Below are 21518 nucleotides of genomic sequence, written 5' to 3' on the forward strand. Positions count from 1 at the left end.
GCAACCTAAGTGCCCACCAAGGGAAGAATGGATAAAGAAGATGTGGTATTTTTACACAATGGAATACTACTCAGCCATAAGAAACGATGAAATCCAGCCATTTGTGACAACATGGATGGACATTGAGGGTATTATGCAAAGTGAAATAAGTCAGAGGGAGAAGGTCAAATACTATATGATCTCACTCATTAAGTAGTACATAATAACAACAAACAAACATAGAGACAGAGATTGGATTGGTGGTTACCAGAGGGGAAAAGGGGAGGGAGGAGGGTGAAAGGGATGATTAGGCACATGTGTGTGGTGATGGATTGTAATTAGTATTTGGATGGTGAACATGAGAACATGATGTAATCCATGCAGAAATAGAAGTATAATGATGTACACCTGATGAAATGTATACAATGTTATAAACCAATGTTACTACAATAAAGCAAAAAAAAAAAAAGTCAAGGCTATTCTTCTCTCTAGAAAATTGCAGCTTCCCAACCATCTGATAAAGTTAAACTATATCATAATGGCATTGAGTTTCTCAGTTCAAAATGTTGGTATTATTTAAGTGTAGGGTACTTTCTACTTAAGCACACAGAGGAAATGATATGAAAAGAGAGTGGTCGAGATTTACTATGAAGTACAGTAGTCAAGACGATGTGGTATTAGTGAAAGAATAGACAAGTAGATCAATGAAACAGAACAGAGAGCCCAGAAATAGCCCCAATAAATGTAGTCAACTGATCTTTTCTGTTAAGGAGCAAAAGAAGTAAAATCGTGCAAAGATAGTCTCTTTAACTGGACATCCACATGCAAAAAATGAAACTAGACACAAACTTTACACCCTTCAAACAAATTAACTCCAAATGAATCATAGACTTATATGTAAAAGGCAAAACTATGAAACTCCTAGAAAATAATAAAAGAGGAAACCTAGATGACTGTGTGTATGATGATGACTTTTTAGATATGACACCAAATGCATGATCCATAAAAGAAATAATTGATAAGCTGGACTTCATTAAAATTAAAAACTTCTGCTCTGCAGAAGACAATGTCAAGAGAATGAGAAGACAATCCAGTGACTGATAGAAAATATTTTTGAAAGACACATCTGATAAAGGACTGTTATTCAAAATATAGAAAGAACTCTTAAAACTCAACAATAAAAAAACAAACAACCCAATTAAAAAATAGACCAAAGACCTTAACAGACACCTCACCAAAGAAGATATACAGATAGAAAATAAGCATATGAAAAGATGCTCCACATCATATGTCATCAGGGAAATGCAAAGTAAAACAAGGAGATACCACTACACACCTATTAGAATGGCCAAAATCTGGAACACTGACAACACCAAACGTTGGCGAGGATGGGGAGCAAGAGGAACTCTCATTCACTGATGGTGGTACAAAGTGGTACAGCCACTTTGGAAGACAGTTTGAAAGTTTCTTACAGAACCAAACATACTCTTACCATATGATCCAGCAACAGTGCTCCTTGTTATTTACCCGAAGGAGGTGAAGAACTTGTGTTCACACAAAAATCTGCACATGGATGCTTATAGCAGGTTTATTCATAATGGCCAAAACTTGGAAGCAACCAAGACGTCCTTCAGGAGATGAATGGATAAATAAAGTATGGTGCATTCAGACAATGGAATATTATTCAGTGCGAAAAAGAAATGAGCCAGCAAACCATAAAAAGACACGGAGGAACCTTAAATGCATATTACTAAGTGAAAGAAGCCAATTCGATAAGGCCACATACTGTACGATTCCAACTGTAAGCTATTCTGAAAAAGGCAAAACTACAGAGACAATAAAAAGATCAATGGTTCCCAGGAGTTGAAGGATAAGGAGGGATGAGTAGGTTGAGCACAGAGGATTTCTAGGGCAGTGAAAACACTCTGCATGATACCAGAGTGATGGATACTTGTCATTATACCTGGTCCAAACTCATAGAATGTACAACACCAAAAGTGAACTGTAATGTGATTCTGATGTGTCAGTGTAGGTTCATTGATTGTAACAAATGTCCCACTCTGGTAAATGATGTTGAGAATGGGAGACGTTGTCATGTGTGGGGCAGGAGGTATATGGGAAATCTCTGTACTGTCCTCTCAATTTTGCTGTAAATCTAAAACTGCTCTAAAAGAAACTAAAGTCCTCTTTTACAAAAAAGATAGGGGCCGCCCTGTGGCATAGCAGTTAAGCATGCATGCTCCACTGCAGCAGCCCGGAGTTCAGATCCTGGGTGCGACACACGGCTTGTCAAGCCATGCTGTGGCGGCGTCCCATATAAAGGAGAGGAGGATGGGCATGGATGTTAGCCCAGGGCCAGTCTTCCTCAGCAAAAAGAGGAGGATTGGCGACAGACTTTAGGTCAGGGCTGATCTTCCTCACAAGACAAAAAAAAAAGGTGAAAAAAATTAATCCAGTTAGTAAACATTGAAAATCCACGTTGCATGGAACACTATTCTAGGCTCCAGGAGAGAAGAAAGTAGAGAGAGGGAAGGAGGCAGAGAAGGAGAAAGAAGATAATGTACAAAGGAAAAAGACTGTGGCAGGAACCATGATAAAAGTCTTGATAAATGGAATTTACAAGAAAAATAGAAAAGAAATGGTAATAGAAGGCAGCCTTAGCCATTTCAGTAGAAATTTACTTTGTGAAGAATAGAAATAATGAAAACCAGACTGGAGATGAGCAAGGAAATCTGCCACCCCGGGTGGGCATCATTATTCACGTCGTCCAGAAGCAACGAAGATGGCCAACTCCCAATTATTAACACTTCATTGTTCTTCTCTTAGCTTGAAGACCCTTTCCTCAGTTTACATCACTCTCTTCTGAGAATATCCTGGTCATTTACAAGCCCTCATTCCCTCCAGGACCAGGTGGGCAGTAGCAGGAGAAAGAAAATCCATTGACCATGTTGCTGGCAAACAGCCCTCACTTACTGCTTGGTTAGGAACAGACTGTGGGGGTGAACTAACTTGGGGGGGTGATGTTCACTGGCTGAGGAGCATTTATTTATTGAGCACCTACTGGGCACTGAGCATGAAGGCAGCAAGACATCTTCCCAAGCCATCACCCACACACGAGCCAGTGTGGGCTAGTGCACCAAGGAGAGAGGGCGAGGGGAAGGCTCCCGCTCAGCTCAGAGCACAGTGCTCTTCCCCAGGGACTGACATGGGCAAAGGGCTATGCAGTCCAGGAGTAACGGCACTGAGCAAAGCCACAGAGAGAAGGTGTGGCTCAGGGAGCATCTGGGCTGGCTGGAGCCACAGGCTTCTGATGGGAGGAACGAAAATAAAAATAAATTGATAAGAGCTGGAGCAAGCTTTTCCTCTGTGACGGCCACTGTTCTGAGACTTTCCTCGCATCCACCCTCCAGGGGTGTGGACAGCCAGATTTAACAGACAAGGAAACTGAGGCCTACAGAGCTTAAGTTATTTGTTCAGAGTCCCACAGGCCCTCTGCGGTGGATTTGAACCCAGACCCCCTGATTTCACAACCACGTGGCCTTAGAGCTGGGGAACCACGTGATAAGAGGGAGAGGGCTGGAATGGACCTTGGAGTCACAGTTCATGGATTGAGCGACACAGAGATTATAAGCGCCAACGTCCCTCTGGATGAGGGGCGCTGTGAAACTGCACACTCCCGGAAGGCAGTCAGATCACATCCTGACTGCCACCAGGGCAGAGTGGTTGGGTGTGTGATAGCTGAAAAAAAAAAAAATGTATACTTTTAAAATTTTCAATTTGCACTGGAGTTTGTTAACCTTAAACATTGTCTTCCAGCTTCCTGGAGACTTTTAGGTCTAGGCTTAATTCTGCTGAACACTGGGGCCTCGTTTAGACAGAGGACTGCCTAAGTAGCAGAATGCACGGACAGTTCTCAGCTCTGGATACAAAGGAACCAACACTGAAGGAAACAGAGCTAAGTCCAGACTAATTAAAGATGACTAGTCTGAATTAGAGGAAAATCTACGTTTTACTTTTTTGAGAAATGCAAACATATTATTTTCAGATAAATACACTTCAAGGATGCTAATGTTGACAACTCAGATTTTTGGAGTGAATTGTTTCAATGAATAGATTAAAATGACATGTTATTGGCAGTTCGATTGTTTTTTAGTAAATGGATCCTTCTAAATACGTGGAAGAGCTTGAAAACAGTTTGACTGAATATTTAGTCACAGAGATAACTTTTCTTTATAAAGTGGTCCTGTTCATCAGCAGAGGATAGAAGTCATGCAACAGAGAGGGCTGTAGACTGTACAAAGATCATGGTTGATGTCAAGGGAAGGCATCTATGCTACCTAGGCACCCAGTGCCTTCAGCCTTCTCCCTGTGAGCCAGCCTCAAGTGGCTCCAAGGTATGTGAAGCTGTCCAGACAAACCTGAGTCCTAAAAACAGATTCCAGCAGATGCTGGGCATGCACAACTGCAAACTCCAAAGAGGCATGGAATGCTGATGGCTTAGAGAAGAATATGGTATTGCTCAGGTGTGAAATAATTTTTCTAATAAAAAATTCAACCAATGAACAATGTTATAAGTCTGGACTAGCTCCCAGGTTGTTAGATTAGCCATCATATTAGGCCCTTTGGAGGGCCAAATCTTTCCAAGGGAAGGCCCAGCCTTAGACTGAGTCCCTCTAAAGCATCTAGGAAGGTGTCCCCACCCTGCCAAGCCCTAGTCTGACTCATTACTCAGCTACTTGCTCAGGCTGTGGAGAAGCACCTCTATATATTTATTTCTAATATTAGAAACTGAGTCATGCTCTATTTTGAAGAATTTTATCAGGTTCATCAAAGTAAAGGACCTTCTCTTTACAAAACCTAAAAGTAGATATAGGAGAAGGAATAAGATCTTACTGGATTAAAAGTTTAGAAAAGCAAAATTGATAGGGTCATCTTGAATGATCTATGCTCACCTTGACTCATAATTTGGAACTGTGACCTCCCAGCCACGTGCCCTTCCATTCGCCTGCTGGTCGAGTCCCAAACTGCAGCTGGAGGCTTGACAGGAAACAGACTCTGAGAAACGGGTTTTGTGAGATGAAACCTGTCAGCTGACTACACATGCCAAGAACTTGTTGTCCTTGGACCAGCATCAATGACATCACCTGAGAGCTGGTGACAAACGCAGACCCTCAGGCCCCGCCCGGATCTGCTGAATCTGATCTTCTCTGCTGGTGACGCATGTGGAGGTCAACCTTCGAGAAGCGCTGGACAGGAAAGTAGATCCATCATCCCAGACCCAAATCAGCTACCGTGGATGTCAGGCAGCAGATAGGCCACACCACTGGCTCAGACAGTGATGGCGACAACAGTAAGCCACTGGCCAAGAGGTAATCTGGGTTAACGTGCTAAGAAAGCTTGCTTTCACCAACTCTCCACAAGCACTTGATGGTAAAGACTATGGGTTGTGATTTACTTCGAAGAAGATTTGTCTAATTCAAGTCTTAAGGGCAGGAAGAAATTCTATTTGAACCAGGGATGTCAAAGGTGACAGAAACAGGCAGGGCCAATTCTTATTTATGCCACTGAAACCCAAGCTAAGTAATCACCTCAATTCTGAGAGCAACGATAAAACACAACATTTGTCAAATGCTTTTTTCTTGGCAAAGCACTTTTAATGTGCATTATCTTTATTGACTGGTAACCAGGGGACTATTCAAAAATGACATATAATTACTGTTTTAATCTTTATCAGTAGCTAGATTCTCTGTCTCCCTCCAATCATCGTTGTTTGTTATTTCCTAAGCTGGTGAGTTATCCTCAGATTCGCTGCTTAGACCTGATTTTGCGGCTCAAATCAGAATGCCTTATCAGTCTTCCATTACTGCTTCGGCTGGTGTGTGTCCACATCCCTGGTGCTCCCTAGATAAGGGAGAAGACACAAGCTCCAGCGAAGAGAAACTACAAATTCTTTGGAACATAGTTAGATTTACTCTCATTTAGACAGTGCAAATTCAGACCTTACCCACCTTCCTGAAGTTTAACCTTGAGATGAAAAGATTTCAGCAAAGTAAAAACATCTGTTGTTCGCAGTTGGGATGGTATTTTTCTCCCATTAAGAAGAGTTACTTTCAGCCGTTCTGCATAACTCCATCTTCTGACTGTTAGATATTAATGCTCTTGCCTTTTCCATAAATTGCAAAACTCTGTGGGCAATTTTCCTGAATGAAAACAAGCAAAATTTCTTGAGAATTTATATCAAGGTACATAGTTTAGTGTTTTCCTTTAAAAAAAAAAAAGTGAGAGAGGCTGAAGAGCACACAAGAACCGTTGTAAATATCTATTTCAGCTGAACTGAAAGGCTGGGACATTATGTCATTTTCTCCACTATACGGAGCCTACATTAGTCTTGCTAAAAAAAGGAGAGCTCCACGTCTTTGAGACAAATTTTGCTGCACTCTGAATGATATGTGTGCTTTTTATGTTTATGAAACTACCATCCAGCGAAAAATAGCAGCCTAATATTTTGACATGAAGGTCATTTGAAAGTTTTACTGCCTGCAAGCGTGATCCATTTTGTTGACAAAAAGCTCTCCCAGGGCTCTTTACGATGCCCCAGCCTGCTCGACTTCCTCTGAGTCTGGCATTGCTGTCCCCCCTCCCTTCACCGCCTCCTACCAGACTAATTATCAGCTCATTAAGCCTGTCCTAATGAATTATGTTACAGCATTAAGAAAGGGTTTGGGACAAATGTCGGTGTGAGTGACGGAGGAGAGAACGGAACGGGAGCAAGGGAGTCACCAACTCCACCCACACGGCCACTGAAGCTAGTGTGATCCGGCCAGGCTCAGCGCACACACCGAAAACTCATAAATATTTCAGCTGCCAAGAGGTTCAGAGGGATGTAAACACGCTCTTGGGAGGAGCTGGCTCCCTTGGGCTCCTTGGCTTTGCAGAAACAGAAACTCTCCCAGAGGTGACGCTGCACAGGCGTGTCTGGGTGGACGCCCGCACGTGGCTGAGAGGGCGGTGGGAGGAAAGGACTCGCAGGGCATCCTGCGGCGGACTCAGGCGGGCCGAACAGGGAGCCAGTGGATTTTTCTGAGATGACCGAACACTAACAGGAGGAAAATAGTGCCGGTGCAGTGTATTTCTTGCTTTAAAAAACACACCCATACAATTACACTTTTATTACTTGCTTCTTTTATTCTTTTGGGTGTTGCAGAGAACAAAATAAGACGCCCCCATTTTTCTTCCGTCTTCAGGACACAGAAATCATTGCTGCCCCGAGAACAAAGATGGCCTTTCACGCTTCACTTGTCCCTAGCATAGCATTAACAACAGCAAAATGATACAGACAGCGGCTCCAAACCAAATCAGATCCTACAACCAAGTCGAAAACCGAATTACAGAAGAGCAAAGTGCAGCAGTACGTTTTAAAATGCCGAATGTATTTTAAAGGGCTTGGTTTTTATTTTTCACCTGCATTCAGAATTGTGTCCGCAATATCGATCATAAGGGTATTATTTTCTTATTTCAATAATAGCCCCCATCTCAAGCCTTCTATTTAGTAAGTTTCTCAAGAAAAGAAACATCAAGCTTAGAAAATCACATCACAAGCATCTGACTCTTTTTTTTTTTTTTTTTTTGCTTATAATTATACTCATGTTGTTTTTCTTTATATAGCTTCCCAAAGCACCACCCAGCTGAGCTGGCTGAGCAGCCACACACAAGGGCCACATCAGCCCCTAATGACAGCCCCTAATGACAATTACTCCAGAGTTGGAAGTACAGAGCTAATTAATTATCATATTTGGCAAAGAATCTTCTGTAGCTAAACAGATAATAGAGATGATGACTATCGCTCTATGGACTTCTAAAACTATTTTTTTGGTGTTTAAGGATGTTTTTCTCAGACAACACAATAGCAAAAATTTACATTAGGGGGAAAAAATGGTTCATTTCACCAGAAATGCCCATCTTAATGGATTCATTACCTCTAAGCAAGTGTAAATCTATGCCAAGCTCTGAGTTGACATTTTCATGCAGATCCCCAAGCATCTTAACAGCATAGGTAATTTTAATCATCTCGAAAACAAGCTGATACACTCTATGCAAACGTTCTCTAGAACACGTCACTTCATTTTTTCTGTATATTTTTCTTTTGTAACAGCCTACATAATGCAAGAATCTAGAGACTGATGATAGATGAAACGTACTTTAAATGTGGGGAAGGAAGTATTCAAATCTTGGGCCAAGAGAGGACAGAGAACGTAAAAATAGACCAGAGTGAGAATTCATTACTTTAGCCATACATTAATTCATCCATATGGTGTTGGAAGAACTTCTTTTCCTGGAAATATCCAAATGATAAGGAGACATCCAACTGCGTGTTTAAAATAGTTTTAGTGTAGCCCTTCCTGAGAAAATGGACTTGATAATAATATCTTAAACATAGTGGAAACTACTACCTGCCAGGCACTAGGCAGTGATGATTCATTTAATTCTCACTATGGCCTAAAAATGTGGGCACTGTTACCACTTTACAGATGGAGAAACTGAGGTGTGGGGTGGCAAATTCACTGTCTGAGGTTACAATGCCAAGTGGCAATGGGAAGTTTTAAACAAGAGGTGCCTGGTGCTAGAGACCTCACTGTCTTTTTTTGAATTTTATTTTATGGCAGTAAGAACACTCAACATGAGATCTATCCTCTTAACAAATGTTTAAGTGTACAATACGTTAGTGTTGACTATAGGGAAAATGTGGTACAGCAGATCTCTAGAACTTATTCAACTAGTGTAACTGAAATTTTATGCTTGTTGAGTAGCACTCCCCATTACCCCTGGCCCCCAGCCCCTGGCAACCACCACCCACTCTTTGATTCTATGAATTTGACTATTTTAAACACCTCATAAAAGTGGAATCATGAAGAATTTGTCCTTCTGTTACTGGCTTAATTCACTTAGCATAATGTCCTCAAGATTCATGCATGTTGGTGCATATTGTAGCTCTGACTTCTTTTTAAAGGCTGAATAATATTCCATTATATATATATACCAGATCTTCTTTATCCATTTCTCCATTGACACTTAGATTGTTTCCATATCTTAGCTATTGTAAATAATGCTGCAATGATCGTGGGAGTGCAGATATCTCTTCGAGATCCTGATTCCAATTCTTTGGATAAATACCCAGAAATGGGATTGCTGGATCATATGGTAGTTCTCTTTTTAATTTTTTGAGGGACCTCCATTCTGTTTTCCATAGCGGTTGCATTATTTTGCATTCCCATCAACAGTGTGTAAGGACTCCCTTTCCTCCACATCCTCAACAACATTTGTCTTTGAGTTTTTTTGTTTGTTTGTTTTTTGGGTAGTAGTCATCCTAACGGATGTGAGATGACCTCTCAATGTCCCTGGTGCTGCCCTGCCTCAGATCACATGGGATGCCCAGCAGAAGTGTCCTCCAGCCTATGATCACCTTCAACACCAGTAAGTGCATTTGGTCAAGGATGGTGTGTGCTTGGCATTGAGTTGGGTAGACGTGCTTGCAGGGTGGACCTGGAGAAAGGGTAGACTTGAAAAAGGAAATCAAATCCTGGCGCCAACCGAATAGAGCAGCTCTGTCCTCCTGGAAGCCTCCGGTCAAGGTCTGAAGAGTGGAGAGAAGAGCTGCCAGTGTGCCAGACAGCTTCTGCCCTGCCCGGGACAGGACAGACACTGAGAGAAGCATCTAGTCCAAATATAAAAATGCAAGCTTCCCTTCCCCTCCCTCTGTCCCTCGGTGGACCCCGGTTGCCTCCGGCATCGGCTTCATTGGTTTGGAACTGAGTGGGTGGCGGGTTTAGTTTGGGGTCGGGTTTGTCTGTTTGGTTGTCTCCTCAAGTCAACAGGAGGCAGAAAGAGTGCCTGGGACTCGGAGCAGGGACGCATGGCATCTTCCCTTTGAGAGGGAGGCGAGGCCCCACTGGAGAGTGACAGCGCCAGCCCGCCCTGGAGGCGCCGTATCTGCCGGGGCCATCGCACGTCCGCGCCGATCAGCAGCGCCGGGCAGCTGGGGAGATACATTTAGATAAAGCAGCCGGCAATCGCCGATAACAAGCCCCTCAAATGTCAGGCAGCACAAAGGACAGCATTGATTGCTGCGGCACAGCCCCGCTTCTTTTTCTTCAGCACGCCACCCCTTTTTCCTTTCCTTTTTCATGCTGCAAAGCCGCTGGCTGGGATAATCTGCAGGTGGAAAAGGCCATTGTGCCCGTACACGTCTTGTGTTATCTGCTAAATGGGATTTATCAACATCTCTCCCATTCCCATTCCTTCCTCTGCCCCCTCTGAGGCTGGTTTCTCCCCCAGCCGGGCCCAGGGCTCTGCTGTCCTCCCTCCTCCCTCCTGGAGCCGGTCAACCAGTTTCCAGGCTCAGGCCTCCTGGCTGAACCGGAAGATACCCTGCAGCAAACTCCGGAGAGGAGGGAAGGAGGTAGAGGCCTGGGAGCCCGGCTGGAGGAAACTGGACACAAGCCGGCAGACGTCTGCTGCACATTGGTGGGTATCAAGTGTCAGAGAGATGCTTAATGCTAATCAACTGGTGCTCCCTTCCCACTGGGCAGAGTGTCTTTTCTGAGCAAGGAAATACCTTTCAAGTCTCTTTGAAGAGATATGAAAGGATAGGGAGAAGAGAAAGAGTGTGGCTGAATACCAACAGCAGGATCCAGCTGAACCCTCAAATCCTCTTCCACCTGGTGGCCTGGAAATCTGCCTTCAGAGCCATCCTTCGAATTGGCCAAAGATGTTGATAATTATGCAAACACAAATAGCCCAAGAAGGGGATATGCCTCAGAAAATAACAAGTTCAACAACAGTGGATTTTTTTGTATTTTAATTTTTGTTTTTGTCCTTTTGAGTATCCTCCATAGTGCAGAGAGTTAACATGGAATCATTCCAGAATTGTTTTGTGGAAATAAATTCCTCTAATATCGAATGTTTGCTCATCCATTGCTGGTTTGTATTGGCTACCAAACATGACATATTTTCTAGTGACATGAGATCCTCCAAGGGGAAAAATGATAATGTGCATTATTATTTTGCTCTTAATAGCCACTGGTAAATAATAGAACATTATCTCTATTATGGTCCACTGTGCTTAAAATAGCTGCTTTGGAACAAAAACAGGAGTTAGACATCAAAAAACTACTTTGGAAGATTCCTATATTAAGAGAAGTTCACTCTAAAAACAAAAAAGATGAGCAGTACACCAAATAAATCAGAATTTAAAGCATTCAAATATTTTAAGAACAACAAAGAGAAGAAGGTGTGGTAGGCAGAATAATAGCCCCCCAAAGATGTCCCCGTCTTAATGCCCCAAACCTGTGAATATCTTAGGCTACATATCAAAGAGGAATCCCTACTGCAGATGGAATTGAGGTTGCTAATCAGCTGACCTTAAAGTGGGAAGATGATTCTGGATTATGCAGGTGTACCAATGTAATCACAGGGTCCTTAGAAATGGAAGGCTGAGGCAGAAGTGTGGGCTAGAGCCATGTGGTGCTATGTGAGAAGGACTGCACCTGCTGTTGCTGGCTTTGAAGATGGAGGAAGTGTCCATGAGCCAAGGAATACCAGTGCCTCTAGAAGCTGCAAAAGGTAAGGGAACAGATTCTCCCCTGGAAACTCCAGAAGGAACCAGTCTTGCCGACATCTTGATTTTAGCCCTGTGAAACCCATGTTGTACTTCTAACTCATAGGATTACAAGATAATAAATTTGCTCGTGGTAATTTGTTAGCAGCGATAGGAAACAAATACAGAAGGAGGAGGAAGAGAAGAGCTACTATTTACTGTGCATTTACTATGTGCCAAACCTTGACTAAGTATTTTACTTGCCTTACCTCACTCAGTCCTCCAGCTCTCCTATACCATGGTGCTATTATTATTTTTCCCTTTGGATGAGTAAACTGAAGTTGAAAAGGTTAACAGGTCTGATTTCAGAGCTCCAACTCCTATCCGCTTGTGCTTATCCACAAAGATCCCTCCATGTTTCTGCTATACTAAAGAACAAGACATTTAATGTGCTTGTAGAATTATGGCACACGTTTAACCAGAGCCATCAATCATTGTTTAGAGATTCAGATTTTACAAATGAAATCAAGAATCTGGTGAGCACATCTCTGAGTTTATTGAAAAGCCATGTCAACTGTCTCGACCATGCAATATTGGAGATTTCCTAGATGAGTTTGTGGAATTACCTTGCATGCAGCGTTCACAGTGAATTCTTCCAACAGTGCTTTCTGACTGAACCACATTTGACATTCATAATGGCCCAAGAAAAGTATCTCCCTAATGATACCACATCACTACATGTCACAGAAATCAAAGGTGACGTTTCTAATAGAAATACCATCTCTAACATGAAGGCAGGCGACTCCTTCCCAGAGTCAATGGAGCTCAAGAAGTCAAGGAGGCGAGACCCTGCAGAGATGGAGGGCCACACTCATGCAGTTTGCCCATTCAGGAAGGAGAAGGAAGTTTCTGCAAGAGGAAGCAACTTTTCAAGAATGTATGTTCTCCAGAATCCTTCAGAAAAAAATTCCAAGCACAAGTCACTAGGATATCTTGATTCTTTAATAAACGAAGCATAAAAATTATATTCTACTGTGCCAGAGAGAGCCAGCTGTCAAACAAAGATGTCAGCTCCCCTTCCAGTGTCATGTTGAGGCAAGGAAATGAAGTTTCCAGCTCCTCTTGCATCTACGTGGGGCCGTGATACCAGTTCTCACTACCGGGGATTGTAAACAGAAGTAACGTGTCTTTTCTGGGCTCGAATAAGACGCTAATGTGCCTTCACTGCCCTATTGTTCCCTTTCTACAGTGAACATGGAAACCACATGTAGAAGATAATGGAGCCATAATAGAGAAAGGGCTTGGATTTCTGAATCACTATGTGGAAGACCATCTACTAAACACACTTGCTGGACTGTTGCATAAGCAACAAATTCAACTTTGCTAAGCCACTGAGATTTCTGGGTTTATCTGTTACAGCTGGAAGCATTATCATATTTAAAATGTAAATTTAAAAGTTCAAGAGGAGCATGTGTTATGGTTTTGGACAGCAACACTTATCAGTACCTGGGAGGAAAATTTGGAAGTCATTTCCATGTGTGGTGTGGAGTAACGAAGACTCCTTCACAGTAGTTTCTCACAAGGCCTTTTGCCAAAGTTATTAAGGTCACTAATCTTTAAGGCTCAAAGTTGTGTCTGTGGGCTTGGAATTGATTCTGATATAGAAAAGGCTGTGAAGGTGCATATCATACGCCTCGCCCTAGGCATCGGTATTGATTTTGCAGTACCTTTTCGGGGGAAGAACATCTTGCTTGTAGAAGATACCTTCTAAAAATGGCTCAAAATGCTCCTAAGTCCAACTTAAAAATATGACATACGAAAACATAGTTTTGCATGCATTATTTGCAACATACAGATTGGGAGAAAATAATAATTCTTCAGTGGATCCTCACAGACATTAGCTGAGCTTTAGAATATTGTTTGGCGTGGGGGGAGTGTTTAGAAGTTACCATTGCACCGAAATACCCTTAAGCAAGTAAAGAGCCTTAAAAGGCATCTTAAGGAATCAAGATGCCCTGAAGCACCTGTTGAAGGAAATTGAGCATTGGCCATTAAAAGTCTAAAGTGAGCTAGAAGGAGGGAAGGAGACTCAATATTCACTGGGAAGCCTTGTGTACAAGTCAATACCCCGTCACACACCCCCAAAGTGAGGCTGACTGCTTTCACCTTGGGGGAAATGTTTTCACCTTGTCTCTGCTCCAGCAGTGGCTTCAGAGAAGACCTTCCAGCTCACTGTCAGCAGATCTGGTTCTCCTGCTGCCTCCAACAGAGTATGGAGTTGGCCAAGTCTACCTAGTTCTTACCCCTGAGGTTTTCAAGTCTGCTCTTGTACCACTCAGGAGGTGCAAGGAGGTGAAAGAGTTGGGATGCTCTCCCAGAAAGACTCCATCAACAATTCCAGCTCCCCCAGCCCAGCTCCACACTGCCTAGTGATGCTGTTTTCCCAACTCCCACCTTGATTCCTTGGATCCGGCAACCACAGATAACTCGCTATTAGGAGGTTACTATTACTCTGCTTGAGTATTATTATTACCAAAACCCATTACTATTAGGTTTACTTGTATGAAATTGCCATTATTGTAGATCAAAAATACCCAAATATGACCAATTTCATGTGATTCAACTTAATGTAATGCAAGATATTTAGAAACTAGGAAGGCAAATAAAAGATCAACATTATCATAGCTGGTTCCTGAAGTTCCCGCTACATCACAACACTATGCTACGTGTTACACACATGTCTCCATCACTGAGTGAGCGGACATCCTCCTACACTATATATCCTGCTTCCCTCCTTGAGAGGAAACATCCATACACAAAGGTGCATCAACATTTTGAAAAGGATGCAAGATATATCTTGTATTTTATAATACAAATTATTCTCTTTTAAAACTAATAAATTCTCATTATAAAAATAGTAAATATAGATAAATAAAATGTAGTCTTGATGTATCCAAGAAATGGCACAATTTCAAATACTTCCACAGTTGAGGCGTTGGCCCTGCCAGACCCTCAACCAGGGTCCTGTTTGTTCTTAGGGCAAAACTCAAGGCCAATGTCTTATTACCATGATAAACTGCTGTTCCCAGCACCCTGTGTAATTCCTGGCAGGTTCACAATCCTGATGAACAAAAATGAATTATAATTCTCCTCCTTGACTCTTAAAATACTGAAGCTTATAACTTTTGAACATATGCTCTACCTAAAATTTAACTGTTAATTAAAGATAAACTCTCATACACACCTCAGTAAATAGCATTTTTCTTGCTCACCAAGCTCAACTTGCTTTGTCTCAATGCTATTTCATGCATTTTTTATCCTTTAAATTCTAATCGTGAACATCATCAGTAGAGAATCTTAAGAAACCAGATAAGAACAAAGGAAGCGTTTGCTATAGGTGGTGTGAATTGGGGACAAAGCCACTGGTCCGTGTCAAGAACCCTAAACCCTGTCAGTACTTCCCCATCCATCTTCTGCATCTAGCCTTATACAGGTCTGAATTCTTAACTCTATAAAATCAAGGAGGAAAGCCCACTCTCTTCCACACCAGTAATTTCTAGGTTTTAGAAGTGACTGACCCATCGTACTTGGAAAAGAACTTTGCTCTTTGAGGAAAATCATTTCGATTATTCTTTTTAATAACAATGGTCCATTGATCTGTCTGTGTTTAAAGTTGGTAGTTCAAGAGTGCAAGAGGGGTGGCCCTTGTATTTCCATCGGTGGTTTCTTTAAGCACACCCACTCTCCCTGGAGAACTGCATCTTGAATTCTGTTGGCTTCAGGTCCTGCTCAGTCTAGCTGCAACCTGGGCAAATGCTGTGAAGCCTGAGCAAGCCACCCCACTGCTGTCATTCCTCCTTCTGTTTAAACATCCTCCCCGGGCATTGTGTCAGGTGGTTTAAGGGAAAGAACATCATTCTTTTCCCCATATGTGGACATTGACTAGACATCGCCATCATCACAGTATTAGAAACAGATATTGACTGAGGACCCACGATGTTCAAAGCAGAGATTGCACGAGGCCCCGGGAGTAGGTGTCAGCTTAGAACAAGGTAGACCTGCAAGGAGTTCACTCCACTGGCTGACTTTGCCCTTATTGTCCAGAGGAGGCCAGAGAAAGGACAGAAGTATTATTCAGATTTAGTTACAACCAATTTCTGTCACTGGGTGAAAAGAACAAAACGCCAAGGATCCATTTAAGTCCCTTACTTAAAAAAACTTGTAATTAGTATTTGGTGCGTCAGTTTTATAATAAGGCTGCAGGAATCTAATAATGCCACTGCAGGCCACAGCAAGCTGACTCCCACTCTAAATCCGAGCCGCAAGGAGCTTTCATCGGGGAAATCATTTGGACCAAGCTTAGACTCTGAAATTAATATAGATAGGTCCTGCCAAGGAGGTAATATGCTTATTTTCAAAGAAAGACACCTGTCTATTGTTTGGTTGCCACTGGGTTATGTCTTCCTTTCACTTTCTGGAGTCCACCTAGTGCCCTCCTGCCCTGTGGGGGATTTCTCTGTCCCCCAGGGCCTCCCTACAGCTTCCCTGCTCCAGTGCAAGAACCAGAGATGTCACTATGATATGGCTCTTCTCTTGGCCATCGGCTTTCTAGGCCTCATGTTTGAGGACTGAGAGAAGCTTCAACAGGAAGCGAGCAGGATTTCCAGCACTGTTGGGAAGTGGCGTAGAGAGCCCCATGGCTGCAGATCTCAGCTCTGTTCACACCGACGTGTTCCAGCCAATCACAATTTTACGTCCAAGGATTATCTCAGTGTTAAATCAACCATCATGTAGGCTGCATGAAACCATCTTGAAGAAGATAAGCATGTCATGTAATGAAGAGATACTCTGTAGTCTGTCCTGCCATGTACTAGCTTGGTGATCTTGAAAAAGGCTTTGAAAAATTTTGAGTTTTGTTTAAACTAGAAAAAAATAATACCTCAAAATCAGGCTCTACTACTTATAAGCTAGGTGATTTGGGCAAATTATTTACCTTCACTAAACATCCACCTTCTTACCTAGAAGATGGGGCTAATATTATAATTACAATTCTTACCTTATACAGTTGTTATGTGAATTGAGAAAATTTATGTAAAATACTTAGCATAATATTTGGAAGATAGTAGACTTGTATTCAATGTTAGGGAATATGTGTGTTGTTCATGATTCGTCCATTCATTTATTCATTTAACAAAGGCACAGAAATTAAATAAGAAAAGATATGCAGAATGCCTAGCACAGAGTGGGTACTTGACACAGTTAATTTTATTTCTCCCCTCCTTTTCACAGATGGGGAACTAAAATACAGAGACACAAGGTCCACATACCATACTTAATGTTGCTACTGCGATCTCTCTGTATCAAGCATGTTCCCTGCAAGAAGAAATTGAAAGTGAGAAAGGGACGGAGAGAAACCTGAGAATCTTCTCTCTGCTTTAATTGATTTACTTCAGGTCACACTCAAGGAGCAGGGACATAAGTGGAAGTCCATTTAGCCGACTTGAAAGCGCTGTTCTTGACCTCTGAGGACTAGGAGGTCCTCAGAGTTCTAGGTTTCTGAGTTTCTAAGTCTTTGGCCAGAAAAGAAGATTTCTCAGCTGCTTTTGCATGCCTTCAAAATGAATTAATTTTCTAAATGGAAAATTGAAGTAATTAGGTTATGGATTGAGTGACATTTACTAAGGTGAAAAGCAGGGAAATTTCTATATCCTTCATTAAACAGTTATTAGATGTATTAAGCAATATGGAGTAATTACTTTTATTCCTCCAAATGTGATTATTCTTTTCATGCCAAGGCAAGCTCAAACTCACAAGGATCCAACAGACCGTGACTACTCAAAAAAGCACTGCGTCGCGTCTTCAGCATCCTTCCCAGGACCACCTGGCTCACTGGGCAGGTGGAGAGAGGTATTCAAGGGGGGAGGCATAGAGTCTGGTTCCCAGGATGGCACTCTGCTTTCTTCACCCACTGGACACACCTTTCCCGTGGCTGCTTCATTTTATCCTGCCAACCTGTCCAACAAGGAAATCTACCCATTGATTTAAAACTATTGTGAATAGCACCTACTGTGGGCTAGACACTGTTCTAAGGTCTACAGCTGTGAGAATGACAGATAAAACTTCTCTCCTTCATGGAATTTGCATTCTAGAAGGGGAAGCCAGATGACAAATGAAATAAGTAGAATCTATAGTAGATTAAAAGATCATTGCTGTGGAGGAAAAAGAAAGTTCTACTGAGAGATGCTGTTTTAATGAACAATTGAGGGAGGTGAGGGAGCTAGCGAAACAGCTAAGTGAGGAAGAGCATTTTAGGTGAAAGAATCGTCGTGTGCAAGGGCCCCAACATGGCCCGGGGGTTCCAGATCCCTGAGCAGGAGTGACCTGTGTGACTGAGTAGGGGGTATTAGGTAGGAGAGGACCTGACAGGTAGGAAAGGGCAGTCACTGTGAAGATTTTGACTACTATTCTGAGTGAGACAACAAGCCACTGAGAGATTACCAACAGAGGTGTTCTCGCTAAGAAAACACACAGATATCCATAAAAGGGTTATGTGAGTAGTTTTCAGAAATTATTATTCTCCCAGTGAGCCTTCCTTCCTATTTCAATCTCCTAAGTGACAAAGACAGCTTTGTCTTGAATTTATAGTTTTCCACTCCCTGATTTTAATTGTTTTGGGATCATGAAAAGGCAAGGAAAGAATGGGGCTAGCACCTAGCACAATGATTAGATCCATTTTTGGAATGTTGATTGATTAGGAGCCCAGAGAGAAACTCCTGTATAGCTGTAACTTTAGCAGGTCTCTGCATCTTCCCAAGCTCCAATCTTCATGTTTGTAAAATGACTGATTGTGAAGATTACATGAGGTAACATTTAAAACCTTTGACATGAACTTAGTACTCAATAAATGGTAACTATTTTTATTTAAAGAGTGACTTCTTATTTCTAAATACAGTTCCATCTCTAACTCTGTGTTCTTGAGCTTTTTCCTACCTGAGGAGGGCTCGTTGGTTCCCATCTCAGAACCCATGTGCCCGATCCTACTCCCTTGGCACGTTCTGTTTAATGCCACCATCTTCCTCAAAGCCTTTCCTCAACTTCCTTTCAATCAGGAGTCCTCACCAGGGGAGATTAGGTACCCCAGCGGCATTTAGGAATATCTGGAGACAATTGTGGTTGTCACAACTGGTGTGGTACTACTAGCTTCTAGTGAATAGAGGCCAGGGATGCTGTTAAACATCCTACAGTGCACAGGACAACCCTACAAGAGAGAATTATCTGGCCTCACATGGCAATAATGATACAATTGAGAAACCCTGATCTAAATACAATGCATGGTGTCACACTTTCTTTCACACATTTATATGACACATATATATATATATATATATATGCACAGTCATGGGCTGCATAATGATGTTTCAATGAGGGACCACATATACGACAATGGTCCCATAAGATTAGTACCATATAGCCTAGGTGTGTAGTAGGCCACATCATCTAGGTTTGTGTAAGTACACTCTATGATGCTCACATAATGATGAAATCGCCTAATGACACATTTCTCAGAATGTGTCCCCATCATTAAGCAACCCATGACTGTATATACATATATATATATATATAGTATTTATATCATATGTATACACCTGCTTCTTCCAAATGGACTCTAGCTGTTGGGTTAACCATACCCCAACCACTCTGGCAAGTTCCTGACATGTAGTAGGTATAGTTATTGAGTAAGAGTTTTCCAAAACAGAATTTTATGGGGACAATTTTATGAAACAACTCCTACTGAAATTCCACTGACCAAAGTGCTAGAGATTTGGACTCCAAGTGAAAATTTCCATATCATATTCTTTAAATTTTCTTATACAGTTCAAGAGGCCCTTGCACTCTAAGTGGATGAAATAAGATAAAATTAATTAGTAAAATCTTTTATCATTATTTTTAAACACAATATAGGGGCTTAATGGAGAAGAAAAACAACACGTTTTAATTTAATCAACATCTCGGGTCAGGGGACACAGAATGCTGCCCAAGATGACGGCCTTGTTGAAATGGAGATGGGAGCACCCAGCTGGAGTAAGGCCTGGCCGGCAGTACCTGGGCCAGGTCTGCAATAATGTCTGAAACCCCTGCTCCCCTGAGCTGCTGCCACAGTCTAGGCTGTGAATAGCACACAGTGCCTCTTCCGGAGAATAAGGCTGGTCCATGCAGCATCTTTGTCCACGTCAGGCAGATGCAGGAGCCAGAATATGGAGCTGATGTCAATCACCACTTGCAGTGCATGAAAGTCACAGCCTTTTGTGATGGTCCTGCTTTTTTCTTTCAGCCTACTCCAAATTACTAATATTCCCTTTCTCTAGAGAAATGTGTCGTTACTACACAGGGGGAAAATAAGATGTCCAAAAGAACTTGGAAACTAAAGAGCTTCATGAGACTGAAACCCAGAAGAATCGACAAGTAATGGATAATGGCCACCATCTGAAGAGAAGCCCACCCTAAGTGATGCTTTATAGTGAGTAGGAAGGAGACGCTGGAGCATCCCAGTCCAACAAGCGTGGCCAGAGTTTCATTTCAAGGAATCATGTTTGAAATGTCATTGTTGGTGGTGTTGTTACTACCACCTCTGAGTGAAGCAGGACTTCTGAGTCCTTTTCAAGCTCCCAGAACACCCTTCGGTGTCTCATGCTAGAACTGGGTGAACGGGCTTCTGCTCCTATATCCATACAGCCCATCATCACACACGGCGATGCCCTCCAGTCAGTTGATTTTTAATGGGTGCGTTTCTTTTATGTTCTCACACACTAGCCTGCCTGTCCCCTCTAGTTTGATGGTTTTCCCAAAAGAGATAAAAAAAGAGAAACAGATGCTTTAAAAAGGTGAAAACTCTAATAGAGTGGATGGGTGACAGCAAAGCAAAATTTTTACCTGTTTCCAGTGCTTTTGTAAGATTTGTCAGTCATTGTCCACCAACGTCTTAGAATAACAGAAGCCTCACCCCCCTTTCTGCCCATCTCTGTCCTCCCTGTGTCTGCAGCTGTCACAGTCACCCACAGCATGGAGAGCCAACCCCCATGACGAAGCCAAGGATTCGCTGAGTCTGTCTCTGTTTCTTTAATAAATGTGCTGTAAGTGAAAAGCTCGAGGCATTAAGTGCAAAAATCAATCCTACAACATGTTTAAGCAGAGTAAATTCTATAGGAAGCCCTAAAATAATGACTGTGTCAAAGAAAATGGTTTTATCATTCTCATCTTGGTAGTAGATAAAAGTATAGTATTGGCAACTGGACAATGGAGTAATACAAAGGAAATTAGGAGAGAGAAAAAAAAAGAAAACCTGTGTCTAATCTATGCTGCTTTCTTCAAAGAGTGTACTTAGGATCAGCTGCCCTGAGGAGGAGCTGAGACTCGTAGGGCAAAAGATGGCTTGTGGCAGCAAGGTTAAAGTTCTGTAAAGTCAAAGTAAAGCCTGATTCAGGAGGGTGTTGTCCTCTATGGAGTGTTTCATAGCGAGATTTCAGGGAAGAGGTGGAAAATATCAGAGCATCTCCTTTCCCCTCCCCTAACTGCCCAGCTGTCTACTAACCCACCCTGAGAGCCCCAGGAGGGAATCTTCACCCTCGAGAGGCACCTTCCGTGCAGCTTTGCCATCCTCGTTACTGCCAGCGGCATTCCCTCCCTCCCCCCTTCGAGCAAGAAGGGAAGCTGAGCTGAGTGTCAGCCCTTGTCACTCAGACAGAGCACAGACACCCTGAGGTGATGTCACCAGCCACGGCAGTTCAGAGATGTCAGCTACCAGCAGCCCAATTCATCAGGAAACTAGAAATATGACAGTCCATGCAGATCCATCACGAGACGAGCAGAGCGAAGGTGCATTTGTCAAATTCAGAAAAATAGAGGCTAGAGGACCGTTTCCATAGATATTCTAATGAATTTTGAGTTG

Source organism: Diceros bicornis, chromosome 39 (assembly GCF_020826845.1).
Source record: "Diceros bicornis minor isolate mBicDic1 chromosome 39, mDicBic1.mat.cur, whole genome shotgun sequence".
Taxonomy (NCBI): Eukaryota; Metazoa; Chordata; class Mammalia; order Perissodactyla; family Rhinocerotidae; genus Diceros; species Diceros bicornis.